We start from the raw sequence: 12,332 nt of genomic DNA on the forward strand, positions 1-12,332 counted from the left end.
GAGGTGCAAAATATGTATCATTAAATTTATTATCTTAGTTAAAATGCATTATTCGGGTGGCCCTAAACCCAGCTCGAATATTGGTTTGGTTAAGTAGATTAGAGAGGTAAATTTACGTTATGCTACTTGACTGCAATCAGTTGATAAGATAACAGTTAACAGGAAATGAAAATATCGGAATGTTATTTCATCTGCTATTTAGTTCCGCTTGCATAAAATAAGCAGGGAACCATAGGTGATCTTATTATTTTTAAACGAATCTTACATGCATGGTACATTAGCAATTCGCTAAGTTTAAAATTTACTTTTTATTGCTAGTTTTGTACCAAATAAAAATGAAAATTCTACTGGTTTTCGGTGACAATAGACAACATATTGTGACATGCTAGGATGAGAAGATAATTTTGGAATATGAAGTGATAACAGAATAAGTGCTGTTGTGAATTACAATAAGCAATCATTTTTAACTAATAAAATATTTCTACATCGGTGTTCTATGGTCCAAGAATATGAAATTTCAACTGCACTTGCAAAAAGTACATTGCTACAGAGGGTTTTGAATGATTTCTAGTTCGTTCCGGTTTATTAAGATTTCAAAAGAAAACTGGGGAAAGTGACTATAGTTTTTACTATTAGCAGCGAGAAATTTTAATAGTCATCAGGTATTGGAGTTTGATGCGTTTCGGGTACTCAATTCACTATACAAACAGAAATTTCAGTAAACTTGTCTTGGATAGGAAGTTCTACGCTAGCAGTGTTCAAATCCGGATCAGATCAGTTTTTCATTCTTGCACTTGAGAGTTTACAATTTTTGATCTTGATTTTTTTAATTAGATTTTTAGGTACGGATTCGTATTAACATAAGTTGTTGATTTTGTTGTTATTATACAGGGTGTCTTATTTATTTGGTACAATCCCTCTAACTTTCTTTATTTTTAAAGATTAACCTATAGTTTTTTGAACAGATTTGTATCATTTTAAAATATCAGTCTGATGGTGAGCACACCCTCTTATTGTCACTTCCGGTAAAACAGGAAGTGGCACCAACTTTATTTCTATAAGTGGAAACAGAGGTCAGTTTCCGGTGAAAAAAAGAAGATTCGCAAATATCGCCGAAAATGAGGACACTGTGCTCAATATTTTGTTAGTTTTTGTTGAAAATATAACATAAAATTTTGGTATTAATTCAATTTTGAAGAAAAATGGTCGCCGTCCATTTATATATGGAAAGCATCAACACAAGTAATTTTTCCAGACGACAAGAAATTGCAGAGTGGTTACTAATAAGAAACCAAGAAGTAGAGAACCAAAGAGCTTGGAAATTTAATGTATGAGTTGACATGGTAAATAATAGGAGTACCATTTTTGATATGAACCTGAATAATATTTACGTATGCTGCGGCAAATGGAAGAAATTACTTAGATAATTTATAGTTGAATTACGTCCAAAACATATATTTTCAACAGGATAGGGCACCATCTCAAAGTAAGAAACGCGAATATTTTTTAACAAAAATGTTCCAAGATCGTTGAGTGGGGAATAGGAAATATTCGTTGCAAAAAAATATTCACAAACTAATTTCTCGTTTTGAAGTGATCTGTATTTACGTAGTGGTGGTTTTTGTGGATAAGTTTTTTCTTATTTAAGTCCAATTTAATTGGTTGTTAATTTTTCAGGCTGTTCTGTTTCCGTAAATAAATATTAATTTTTCATCTGTTTTACTGAATAACGTTTTCATTATTAACCTTGCTTTTAATTTTTTGTGCTAAAAAATGCAGACGATTCATTTGTTAAAAAATATATTGGATGTTTCATTTAAGACTATCAACTTGATGAAAAATAGTTACATCAAGTAAAAAAGACACTCTATACTGTAAACCATTTATATTGTTGGTTCCTGCTATGTTAGTAAGTTTAGCCTTATTTTCCTTGTAATGTAAAATATATTTATGTCATATTTCAGGATATTATTACTTTTCAAATAGAGATCAATTTAAAGAGAATAAAGTTTCTGGTTACAATAAATAAAGGAATGGGAAATAAATGTTTTCATTCACAGAGAAATCATAAATAATAAACTCTAATAAAATCTCTTTTGAAAGGTTAGAAGGTTATCATACAATCAGTTTTGTTATGATGACTAACAATGTTCACAGAATGAAATTATCGAGCGATGTAATAATGGAAAAAAGTGTGTTGTGTAGATTTATTATCAGTTTCAGTGCGTATTTTTTCTAAAAGTTGCGGGAATAAATTAATTCTGAAACACATTTCTTTGACAAGTTTTAAATAAGTGAAGTAGAACTATCTGACTGTATTACTATTTAAAAAACCAGATTTAAAACGCAATAAAATGTAAGCTAGTGACTGATTTCCAAAGATTTCGGAAATTTTAGCTCTGCTAAACAACTCAAAATATTTTTGGGGTAGAATTCCAAATTCTTAAATATTTTATTTATTTAGACGACATCGATACAATTAAAATTGTCTAAAAGGACACAAATCATCAGTGGAAAACATCAAGAGCCAACAGTTTGAAAGTTAATTAGACAAGTGAACAACAAAAGACAGAAAGGATATAACTTATGTAGGTTACGTTATTTTAGAATCTTAAATCGGTCCAAATTCTGCAAAATCCGATGTGATTTTGATTTCAAATTGCCCTGTACCATAATTTAAGGCTCCGATTGTATGCAAAATGCAAATTATTTAACTTTTCAGGTAGTATCTTTCTAACAATTACTCATTTTGTCAATTACCCGCTTTATTCTTGACGTTGTCAGTCTTTATTTTGGTACTCACAAGTGAATTTCGAGTCCAAAATACCAAAAGATTCTGCAAGTGTCCACGGTTGGATAAAAAAGTGTCCCGCACTAGAGTTACACGAAAATATTCTCAGTCTGTTTTTTGCAGAGTGTGGAGCTATCTAAATTTTTATCATTAATTGCTATATTTTTGAATTTGCTACATTTATTTTTATTAGTTCCCATTTCAAACAATTGCTTTAATTTATTGATATCTTATTGCTTTCAATTAAACGCGAGATGTAAACACAATATGAATTAAATTTATTGTTCAGGTCGCCTGTGAAAAAAAGTTTTCGATAACTCAGCACATTGGGATAAGCTTTTACAAAAGTAAGCTGAAAAATTTTACTAATGCGAAGGAACAGAATTTATGAAGTTTTAACGAACTTTTTTTTCGGAATTAGTGCCAGTTGAAAAAAATTGGTGGAAAGTTGTTTCCTCGCTCCTGACGTAGGTACAATGAAACATATCTAGCATTTTCGAATGGGCGCACCCTCAGGGGCGTCTATCACCGTTTCTCTGTCATAGTGAACTTTTCTACCTGCGATGGGTATACCTGTATCTGTTTAGATTAGTGCCTAATAGATTCATTCTAGCATGTTGACCAGTTCACTTAAGTTTATATTTCTGCGTGTTATTGTTTGCGATTTAAAAAAATAAATTTAAAAACCACACCCTTCTGAAGTATGCATGTTACGCTACTGACTGACAGTCTGTTGTCAGATTCTGATGACTCACCATGTTGAACTTAAAATAATACATCTCTAACAACCCTTGCCCTTCAACGCTAGGACACTAGGTAACAGCAATCTGACGCTCAAGTGTTTATTTTGTAACGGATTTTTATTTAATTTTGAATTGATTTGCATTCGAAGTGGTGGCGCATCTATCACGCGTAGTGTTGGTGTGAGCTACGGGAAAAAACGGGGAGAAAAAGAGAGATAAGAACGGAGGAGATAGCGGGGCGGGAGGGAGTGAGGAGCTGGGGAGGGAGACAATCAAGTTCAGGGGCTTTTCAAGGAAGATTTTCGGGAAGAGACGGGACCTGAGAACCGAAGGAAGAGTCAGGAGCCTCCGCCGCCTACGCTGAGGAGAGAAGAGGTGCCCTTCCGCATATTTTAACAGTGATTGGCTTATCGTATGTAATACCTTTAATAATATAATTAGTCGTAAACGTAGTTTTATTGGGCTCGGGTTGAAACCCACTTCGTGAGGTAACAATAAAGTAGCATTTATTTGAAATCCGGTAAGTAGGTTACATAAATTTTGGCGCCCAACGTTTAGTAAAGTCCTTTAAACTGCGTTTATGATGGCAGGATCCTATTTTAATATGGAACCAAATTTTTTGAAATCGAGCGAAGTTAATCACGAGTTAAAAGTGCGGGGGGTTACGCCCGATCGCTTAGATCTAGATACAAAGCGTAAACAGCTGCGACGGAGACTACGAGAAGATTTGAATCGTGGTGAAGTCATGTATGCTAATCCCAATTTCGATTATGAGGCGGAAAAAACGGAGGTTGAAACAACACTAAGTGATATCCGAGCCTTGTTGGATTCTTTTGATGGTCGACGGGGGGATGGGAACAGGAGACTTCTCACCAAGTACTATCATGTAATGGGTCGCTTACATCGATTCCCAGCGACGGCGCCCGTAGCTGTGCAAGAATTCAAACATGATCAAATGGCGATGGCGGAAGCATTGGATGAAACCAGGTATGAAATGGTGGAACAAACCTCTCTACCTCCAGATGATGCGACCGCGAGTCCGGCGGGAGTCAACCAGAACACTACGATCCTTAAGCCTACTCCGGTACACAAGTGGAATGTAACTTTTGATGGTAAGTCTCAGCATGATTCGGTCAATGGGTTTTTACAACGGATAGAGGAATTGCGAGTGGCTCGAAATACCTCAAAAGCGGAATTATTTAGGTCCGCTGTAGATTTATTCGATGGAAAGGCACTTTTGTGGTATAGATCGATAAAACCATCAGTCAGTTCGTGGGATCAGCTGATTCAGGCTTTAAAGCGAGATTTTTTGCCGCCAGATTATGATCAGGAACTTCTTAAGGAAATTCATAATCGAACGCAGGGATCTCGTGAGTCAGTTGTTTTGTATCTGGCGACTATGCGCAATTTATTTAATCGGTTGTCGGATATTCCACCTGAAATTTCCCAATTGCATATAATTCGTCGTAATCTCTTACCGGTTTTCCAAACCCACCTCGCTTTGCACGACATTAAAACGTTTATTCAGTTGTCGGATATCTGTAGGACCCTGGAAAGCGTTTTAGCCAATCAGGAAAAATTTCGACTACCTCCGCGGCGAAGGATCGCTCTGCTAGAACCCGATTTAGCTTGTCCAGACGGGGATAACCAAGAAAATAAGTTATTCTCGACCCCTCAATTTCGTAATACCTCTAACATTTCTTCTCCACACCAAAAAAGTGAATTGACATGTTATGCATGTCGGAAACCGGGTCATTTTCGGCGTGAATGTCCTAATAAAACCCCGAAAAAACCTACTTGTGCTGGCTGTGGAAAAGTAGGTGTCATCCACCCTAACTGCCCACGGTGTAGGCCGGAAAACTAAGTGGGGGAAAGCGCTTACCATCGGGCCACCGCTTTCGTTACTTCCCTAAGGCCCCTAGCCAAACTACGTGTTCACAGCGATTAGTTTCAGGGAAGGAAACAATTAATACTTTACTTGTAGAGACATCTCATGATAATCGACCTTATTTGGCAGTAGAAGTTTTGGGAAATTCAATTACAGGACTACTTGACAGCGGCGCGACTCATTCTATCGTTGGTGGGGAAGGACTTGGTTTGTTAGATCATCTAAATCTATCCATTTATGAATCGGAGGCATCCACTGTAGGGACTGCTGATGGTGTACAACAGCAGGTAGTGGGGTATGTATATTTTCCGGTTACTGTCGATGGTATCTCGCGTACGATTAAGTTTTGGGTAGTTCCATCTCTCAAACATTCAGTTATTTTTGGCAGTGATTTTTGCCGTCAGTTTGGCTTAGCGATTGATTTTTCTTCTTTTAGCTGTACGGCGCAGAGTAAGGATTCTATTAGGGCAGTTAATCGTCAAGATGATATCTTAGTGGCGGCGATGCAAGGTATTCGTTCACTACAGGACTTAAGTCCGTCTCAAATGTCAGAACTTCAGAAGGTCAAAAATCTCTTCTATGAGTTATCGTGGGAAAAAGGTACGAAATTGGGAAGAACCACACGAACCGTTCATTTTATAGATACTGGTAATGCGCGACCAATTAAGCAACGTCATCATCAGATCTCACCTTACATGCTGGTTCACCTCAATCGGGAACTAGACAAGATGTTGGAGTTGGGAGTTGTGCGGCCTTCATCGAGTCCTTGGTCCTCTCCTGTTTTATTGGTAAATAAAACAAACGGTGAGAAGCGCTTTTGTTTCGACGGTCGAAAACTTAACTCTGTGACCAAACCAGATGCTTACCCTTTACCTAAAGTCGATTACATCTTAAACATGTTAACTGGAGCACGGTATCTATCAAAAATTGATCTTAAGTCCGCTTTTTGGCAAATTCCCTTAGAGGATACGTCCTGCGAAAAGACTGCCTTTGTTGTTCCCTCTCGAGGGCTTTATGAATTCGTGGTGCTACCGTTTGGTCTGTCGAATGCTCCTCAGACTTTGCAACGTCTAATGGACCAAGTGTTAGGTCCTTCGTTGGAACCATATGTGTTTGTTTTTTTGGATGACATTGTTATCTCGACACCAACGTTTGAACAACATCTTCAAGTGCTTAGGGAGGTTTACCAACGCTTGAAAGAAGCCAACTTAACCATCAATGCAGAGAAGTGTGAGTACTGCCTACCATCTTTAAAGTACCTTGGTTTTGTTGTGGATAAATCAGGTTTGCATACAGATCCAGAAAAAGTCGCCGCCATGGCGGAATTTCCTAAACCCCAAACAGTCACAGAAATGAAACGATTTCTTGGGCTCTGCGGCTGGTACAGGCGCTTTATTCCGAAATTTTCAGATTTCACCTCTCCTTTAACAGCTCTTCTCCTGGGCAAGCGAAAAAGAAATAGGTTGGTGTGGACGCAGGAAGCGGATAATTGTTTCCACCAACTCAAAAATGCCTTGATAAACGCTCCTTTGTTGGTAAGCCCAGATTTTTCTAAACCCTTTACCATCCAGAGTGATGCTTCGGATGTGGGAGTGGCAGCGGTTCTAACACAACCAGATAGCAAAGGAGGTGAGGTAGTGATAGCTTACGCTAGTCGCACTCTTTCGCCGGCTGAGAAAAAATATTCGGTAACCGAAAGAGAATGCCTGGCAGTTCTATTCGGGATAGATAAATTCAGGCCGTATATTGAGGGGGCAAAATTCACTGTAGTAACTGATCATCACAGTCTCCTGTGGCTTAACAACTTAAAGGATCCCAGTGGTAGATTGGCAAGGTGGGCAGTGAAGCTGCAACAATTTGAGTTTGTTTTAGAACACCGAAAGGGTTTTATGAACGTGGTGCCGGATGCCTTAAGTCGAGCGCCACTGCCAGAAGTTGCTGTAATTCAGGTGAGGCCGGGAAACACAGATAAGTGGTACCATAGCATGCTTAAAAGTCTTGAGGAACGTCCAAACGATTATCCGGATTATTTAGTTAAGGATGGTGTCCTATATAAACATGCGAGGCCTCGGTATCGAGTCCCAAATGTCCTTCCAAGTTGGCGAATAGTAGTACCCAAATCACAACGGCTGGAAGTGCTTCGTGAAAGCCACGACTCTCCTCTAGCAGCTCACCTTGGATCATATAAAACTCTGGAACGGATACAAGAACTCTATTTTTGGCCTGGCATGCAAACTGATGTTAAACGATATGTCTCTCGATGTTCAACTTGTTCAGCTCAAAAGGCAACTAATGTAGCTGCTCCCGGATTGATGGGTTCTTCTAAGAAGGCTACTTTCCCATGGCAATTGATTTCAATTGATATTTTAGGTCCTCTTCCTCGTAGTATGCAGGGGCATTGTTATATTTTAATGGTCTGTGATTGGTTCAGCAAGTTCATTTTATTACATCCTCTTCGTAAGGCAAATTCCAAGTCAATTATCAAATTTGTAGAAGAAAACGTCTTCTTGATGTTTGGTGTCCCTCAAATCATCACCTGCGACAATGGTACTCAATTTGTTTCGCGTGATTTTCAGAAGCTAGCGGATTTGTACAAATGTAAGATTTGGTATAAAGCAAAATACCATCCCCAAACAAACAGCGTAGAACGAGTGAACAGAGTAGCCGGGGCTGCTATTCGTTCCTACATTAAGGATAATAATCATCGGTATTGGGACGTCCATTTACCAAAAATTGGGTTTGCGCTTCGAACGGCCATTCATGAAGCCACCGGATTATCTCCTACGTATATAAATTTTGGTCGGTACGTACCAATTTCAGGAGATTTTTATGACAGGAACAGCGACCCATCGAAAGTTGATTTAACGAACCCTGACCGGAGCCAATATTTTGAAAATTTGGAGGGCTTGTCTGAAATCTACAAGACAGTGCGTCAAAAACTAACGGCCGCGTATAAAAGAAATTCTCACACGTATAATTTACGACGCCGTCCTGCTGATTCCTATCAAGTAGGTGACCGGGTGTGGAAACGCAATTATGTACTTTCAGACGCATCAAAGCACTTTTCCAGTAAACTGGCTCCAAAATATGTTCCATGTATCGTCACCAAGGTTATCTGGTTATCTCTCGTCTCGTATATAGATTAGCGGAGGCTGAGAGTCATCAAAACCTAGGAAACTGGCACGTTAAAGATCTTAAGCCGTTTCGGGGTGATGATCGTGGAGACAGTAGTACCGACGAATGATTTTTTTAAGTCTATGTGCCTGAGAGAGAGAATATGATGTATGAGTGATCTCGTGTATGTGGTATGAATCTGGTGAGTGGATGAGTACGATTTTTTTTCCGACTCAAGACAATTTGATTTTTTTTCCCAATTACGACGTGTGCACACAATAAAACCATCATTTTGACAATTTCTCTTCCAGATTTTGACATTTGATTCTCGATTTTAACATTTAACTTTGCCCTTCGTCGATTAGCAGTCAGAGGTTTCATGTTCTCCCGATGGAGGACGTTTTTGTTCGTGAATCTCTGAATCTGCAAATTCTTGGATTCGAATTCCTATTCAAAGAGACATTTCCTGTTTCACGAAAATGGCTCTCAAAATTCTTTTGTTGTTTACTCCTTAGAAAATTCTGGAGTATGACTGGAATCTTTTTTTATTTACAATTTCTTTCCTTTTTCTTAGGTGGGATACATCTTATGGAAAAAATTTTAATTATGTTTAATTTAAATTTTTTTGTTATCATAGGGGGGTGTGTAACGGATTTTTATTTAATTTTGAATTGATTTGCATTCGAAGTGGTGGCGCATCTATCACGCGTAGTGTTGGTGTGAGCTACGGGAAAAAACGGGGAGAAAAAGAGAGATAAGAACGGAGGAGATAGCGGGGCGGGAGGGAGTGAGGAGCTGGGGAGGGAGACAATCAAGTTCAGGGGCTTTTCAAGGAAGATTTTCGGGAAGAGACGGGACCTGAGAACCGAAGGAAGAGTCAGGAGCCTCCGCCGCCTACGCTGAGGAGAGAAGAGGTGCCCTTCCGCATATTTTAACAGTGATTGGCTTATCGTATGTAATACCTTTAATAATATAATTAGTCGTAAACGTAGTTTTATTGGGCTCGGGTTGAAACCCACTTCGTGAGGTAACAATAAAGTAGCATTTATTTGAAATCCTGTAAGTAGGTTACAATTTATGTTTATACATTGAAAGAATGTCACGTAGAAATTAGTTTGATTTGAATGAGTTTGTCTTCTCAAAACACAGGACTAAAATTAATAATTAAACCACAACCGAACAAAATGTTCTGAATATTATAATTCTTATTCAATCATCATTATATAAAGACGTGCGTATTCTTCACTCGTTCTTAATTTGACCCATAAAAAATGTGTGACGTCATCAACATGGAAAATACTAGTCACAGCACAAAAGAAAAATAGTCACAGCGTATTACCAGTGCAAGAAAACACAAGGACACTTAGATCAACTTGGATTGGTGCAATGTGATACTATAAATAACAGTATTTTATTCCCAAATTTTCTGAGAAAATGGAGTGAGCCGTTCCTGATTTAATCAATAAAATAAATTGACTCATTCATTAATTTTTTTGATTCATCTGTTTAAGCAAAACAAAAAAAATGAATACAATGATAAATTACAAATAAAACTCATCATATTTTGCACATTTTGGGTATAATTCGGCAAAATTTTGAGATGATGTCATCAGTTTTTGGGGGGGAATGAACAAATATGTTTTTATTAACAATTTACCAGGCTTACAATAACTTTAACACGTCTGCAAGATTTCAAAGTCATGAATTATTCAATAAAATAAGTTGCCCGATTCACTAGTTTTTTTGAGTCACCCTGTACAAGCAAATTTAAAAAATTTGAATGCAATGAGAAATTACAAGTATAGACTGATCATATTTTGCAATTTTAGTTAGGATTTATTCTGTAAAATTATGAGATGATGCCATCAATTTTTTGGGGTTGATAAACAGATACATTTTGATTAAAAAGTTATCATGCTTACAATAACTTCAAAACGTCTACAAGATTTAAAAGTAACCAGTTTTGCAATTCTTGATGTAATCAATAAAATAAACTGACTCGGTTATTATTTTTTTAAGGCACCTTGTATAAGCAAATTTAAAAAATATTAATGCAGCATAAATCACAAATATAGAGTCATCATATTTTCCAGATTTGTTCAGCAAAATTTTAAGGTGATATCATCAGTTTTTTAGGGGGGATGAGCAAATAAACATCTCCAAGATTTCAAGGCAGTCGATTTTGTAGTTCCTGATTAAAACAATAAAATATATTCACGCATTCAATAATTTTTTTGAATCAACCTGTATAAGCAAATCCAAAAATACAAATGGAATGATACATCACAAGTGCAGAGTCATCATATTTTCTACATTTTAGATAGAATTTATTTGACAAAATTTTGAGCTGACGTCATCAATTTTTTGGAGGGATAAGTCAATATATTTTGATTGAAAATTTATCATGACTATCAGAACCTTAAAACATCTGCAAGATTTCAAAGCATTCGGTTTTGCAGATTCAAAAATAAATTGCACAATGTTGTTTCACAATTTTGTTTTTTTTTTCCAAAAAATCTGGACGGTTCCGGTTAAAACTCAACACGGAATCATAAACTAGATGTGTAGGATTATGTTATTTTATACAATTTAAAACCCATTTACTATGTACAATGTACTTTCGAAGATTATCTGTCTAATAAAAATCCATGACGACAGACAGACGACGGACAGACAGACTTACAGAGGGACAGACAGACAGACGAACAGACAGACAGACAGACAGACAGACAGACAGACAGATAGACAGACAGACAGACAGACAGACAGAGGGACAGACAAACAGACAGACAGACGGACAGACGGACAGACAGACGGACGGACAGACAAACGGAAACGGGAGACTTATTACTTCGTACTCTAGAGGTCATGAAAAGTCGAAGAAACCTCGACGGACTTGATTACAATATTTCTTTCGATTACGCTCGGGAAGTAAAAACGTCTAATCATTAGAGAACAATCACGTCATAAACTACTTTAATGACATTTAATAAATTGACAACTTGCCTTCTTAAACAGTTAGGAGTATTTAGTAAAAATTGTGATGGGTTCCGCGTTTTAATTACACCGAGTGGAAAGACACACCAAACCCAGTAAAATTTTTATTACACGAAACGTTAACGAGCCAAGTAGGACAAATTAGAAGCTTTATTTACTCCTAATCAGATTACCTATACGCTAATATCGTTTTTCTTTCTTAATTTTAAAACTCGCAGCTCCAAATTTACAAAAATGTTGAACCAGTTGTAGCTTGTTTAAAAAAAAGGTCTGAAAATACACAATTCCTCAACTCCCCAAAGAATACAAAAGGGACGATTGGTGAGATTTTATAATTGTGTCAGCAAGGTGGAAGATATCTTTCCCTCGTGCACGAAACATGCATATACATTATTTTAACTGTCACTACTTTAAATCAGATTGCACCTCGACTCCACTCCCGTTAAATGAATTACCAAACCCTAAATAAATATCTCATAACTCCATGTTGTAGACGAACTCCTGCTGTTTCTTAAACAAACATCCATAAAAATTACAACTCCGTTGAGACAATGTAGCAAAGCTAGTGTTCAAGTTGGGTTTTATGTAGTGCAGCGCCGGGAAACTTTAATTTTACGAGTTATTACCCGACTACGCAACTCCACTTCCTGGATACATTTAACACAGGTACGAAATAAATTTTTTGCAGCTCGTCGAATCCAATCGCTTCCAAAACCCTCCCGATCAAAGGATTACGTTTTCATTATTTCGACATTCAATATTTGAATAATAACTTGACAGGAGATTGTAAATCAATACG

At 37.2% G+C, this 12,332-nt stretch overlaps 1 protein-coding gene across 1 annotated transcript in view; it reads right to left on the bottom strand.

The window, feature by feature from the left end:
* LOC135128400 (neurotrophin receptor-interacting factor 1-like) overlaps positions 1 to 12,332 on the bottom strand; it is a 65,579-nt gene that overhangs the window by 42,907 nt on the left and 10,340 nt on the right. The window lies entirely within an intron of this gene.

This window comes from Zophobas morio, unplaced genomic scaffold (genome assembly GCF_036711695.1).
Source record: "Zophobas morio isolate AGI-343-1 ecotype UQ-CSIRO unplaced genomic scaffold, CSIRO_AGI_Zmor_V1 ptg000012l, whole genome shotgun sequence".
Lineage (NCBI taxonomy): Eukaryota > Metazoa > Arthropoda > Insecta > Coleoptera > Tenebrionidae > Zophobas > Zophobas morio.